The sequence below is a fragment of the Aethalodelphis obliquidens genome, unplaced genomic scaffold (assembly GCF_003676395.1).
Source record: "Aethalodelphis obliquidens isolate GAN/ISIS:26980383/991018 unplaced genomic scaffold, ASM367639v1 scaffold5, whole genome shotgun sequence".
NCBI classification, from domain to species: Eukaryota; Metazoa; Chordata; class Mammalia; order Artiodactyla; family Delphinidae; genus Aethalodelphis; species Aethalodelphis obliquidens.
The window spans coordinates 33,081,392-33,084,863 of record NW_020837949.1 but is presented as its reverse complement, the minus strand read 5'-3'; positions in this window follow the sequence as shown (position 1 = coordinate 33,084,863).

Sequence of the window (3,472 nt, the reverse complement as noted above, 5' to 3'; positions counted from 1 at the left end):
TTCCACCATCAGGTCCAAGTCCATTCTGCCCCAAGAAGGAAATTAAATGGTTGTAAAAATGATGTATGACATGTTGAGCACCTAACGAGGTTTCTGGAACATAATAGGAGTTCCATAAATATTAATTATGAGGACCTTTGAAAAATTACTTATCTTCCCTATAAGTTTTTGTTTTCTACTTCATTATAGCCCTTTGTTTTATTATTAAAAGTTTTTTAGGTTTATGTTGCTATTCTTCTTCCAGTGAGTGCAAGCCATGAGTTTTCAATATTTCATCATTAAACTGAGCTACTGAAAATAAATACTTAATTAAATAAAAATTTTCACTGTACCAGAATTTAGATTTCCTGCTGTATATATTGCTTTTTCCATTTTATTAATTGTCCAGTAGTGTTGTGGTTAACAGTTTGCTTACTTAGTGTAGTAATCTCCCCCTTAATGTCATCTTACTGTTTTATTATTTTAATGTCATATTACATAATTATTTTTGAATTCATAATTTTACAAGGTTTTTTTTTTTTTTTTAATAAACTCAAGGCACTCACAAAAATTGTCTTCCATTCTCTGGTTTTCTTCTCCAGACTGAGCTCATCAGTTTGTCTATTGCATACCTTGTTCCTCATCTATATGTAGATTTATCCAGCTATTGTTTGATGGATCACACTTCTACATCTTGTTCTTTTGTAACATGACAATGTGGATATTGTATAGTAAAATCTATTTGATAGCCACTCTCCTTATCTCTTGGTATGACACTTAAAGATCTGAATTTTGAGATCTGGATCTCTCTATTTTCTGTATACTGAAGGTACCAAGGAAGAAATGCTTAAATGAAGTCACATACTTTGTTTCCCTCCTGAAATACTGTTACTAAAGATACTTTAGCAGGGCCCCTGCACCCAGCCAGGGATGCATTCACTCCTGCAACTTTCTTCTGCTCTATCCACTTAGTACACATTCCTGGAAATGCCCAACTTCTTGCCTTTGCTGAGATCTTGCAGTGAGAGCTTATGCACTCAAAATGTTTCCTGTATTTATCTCTTGACTTTCCAAGGATGCCTCCTCAATCCACTTCCCTCCCTGTGGAAGAAGTTGGTGAGAATGTCACGATGTTGTGGATTCACAATATTAACTGAGTATTGTTTCTGCAGAATGGAAACAGGGTTAGAACTCTGTGCCACATCAGAATTTACTCACTTATTCAACACATATTTTTTTGTGTCAATTCTGTGGCGAGCTCCGTCTTAGGTTTACATCAGTGAAGAAAAAATTAACAAAGTTTCTGCCTCATGAAGATTACCTTCTAGTGGGAATGAGATAACAATGAATAAATAACAAAACATACATAAGTCAGGTGTATAAATGTGATGAAGAAAAATGAAACATAATAGAGAGTTACAGGGCTTGCTGTTTTAGATAGGGTGGTCGAAAAGGACTTCTGATATGGTGACAGAGCATAAACCAGAAGAAAGTGGGTGGTAAGTGAGCCAGGTAGCTTTGAGGGGAAGAACTCTCCAGGCAGAGAATATCTAAATGCAAAAGCCCCGCACTGGGAAGGTGATCAGCATAACTGAGGCACAGTGAGGAGGCGAAGGTGACTGATTGGCTGTGAGGTCAGATAGGTGGTGGGAGCCCCAGAAGACACTTGGGCTTTTACTTTGAGGAAGATGGGAAGCCATTGGAGGGTTTTGCATAAAGGAATGACATATTTTGAAAGGATTCCCCCCTCTCTCTCTCAGCTTGACACTTTCCAAATTTATGAAGAGAAGATTGCCTTTTTCTGCTTAGGCTGCTGCTAACTTTCTTACCATTGTTTTTGTGTTGTTGTTGTTGTTTTTTCTTTCAAGTTAGTTAGGAGTAATATAGCCTGTGAACCCTCTTCACTGAGCCATCTCTACCTCTGCCATCCAGAAGGAGGAAGTTTCATTCCCACTGTGCTCTGGTGGCTTGTAGGCAAGGTCCACTCACACTCACCCTCCAGGCCAGGTCAGGAGGGCTGTGCCCTGAGGCTCTCTGGGAACAGCACAGTGAGTACATTCACCACCCCAGCCTCAAATCAGCCTCACCTTCAATCCAGGCAGTGTGTGCCTGTGCAGTAGTGCTTTACGGTTCCTTTTTTATAAATATATGACTCAAAAGAATATTGTTCTTTGTTTATCTTTCTCAGAGTTTGAAGTGTTTATAAGAAATAGTTGTAGATTTATTTTTCAAGATTGCTACCATTAAATCAAGAATTTTTAAAAACATAAGTATGCCCCCAATTGTATTTTTCTTATAAGAGGATGCTAAATTTACAAAAAAAAAATTTTATATTTGCATTAAGAAAGGACTAGCAACACATTAAAATAATAAATTATCTCTGATACTAAATGTATATAGAAAATTTCTTGAATATCTGAAAAACAGGATTTCAGATAAAAATCTAACATACTCTGCTTTTTTTTACTGGACTACTTCAAATTTTGTTGTGTGAAAGGGGCTCCAAATGTTCTTCATGCAAAAGTCCAGGTCTTGGGTCTCATGTTTACTTCCTGTGACATAAGTGTAAATAATTATTTGAGCACAGTAGAAACAATGGCACTAGATTTATTAAAATTTGGTTTAAAATGTAAAGAACATGTAATTCTTATGAATTATTTATAGACTAGGGGACAAAACTAATGAAGTATTAAGGGAATAAGAAATGAACCTTGAATTCATAGATATTTGAAATAAATCTTTTGACTATGGTAAGGGCAACCTAAATTTCTGAAGGATAAACATAGAAAAAGCCTAAACTTAAGGTTATATGTAAGGTATATTGGGTACCATGTCAATAAGCTTATCATGTCATATATCGTGTATTGTTCTTGTGGTTATTTTTCTCAAAGAATTCTTTTTTTTTCTTTAACATCTTTATTGGAATATAACTGCTTTACAATGGTGTGTGAGTTTCTGCTTTATAACAAAGTGAATCAGCTATACATATATCCCCATATCTCCTCCCTGTTGCTTATCCCTCCCACCCTCCCTATCCCACCCCTCTAGGTGGTCACAAAGCACTGAGCTGATCTCCCTGTGCTATGCGGCTGCTTCCCACTAGCTATCTCTTTTACATTTGGTAGTATATATAAGTCCATGCCATTCTCTCACTTCGTCTCAGCTTACCCTTCCCCTCCCAGTGTCCTCAAGTCCATTCTCTACGTCTGCGTCTTTATTACTGTCCTGTCTCTAGGTTCTTCAGAACCATTGTTTTTTTTTACATTCCATATCTGTGTGTTAGCATACTGTATTTGTTTTTCTCTTTCTGACTTACTTCACTCTGTATGACAGACTATAGGTCCATCCACCTCATGATAACTCAATTTCATTTCTTCTTATGGCTGAGTAATATTCCATTGTATATATGTGCCACATCTTCTTTATCCATTCATCTGTCGATGGACACTTAGGTTACTTCCATGTCCTGGCTATTGTAAATAGAGCTGCAATG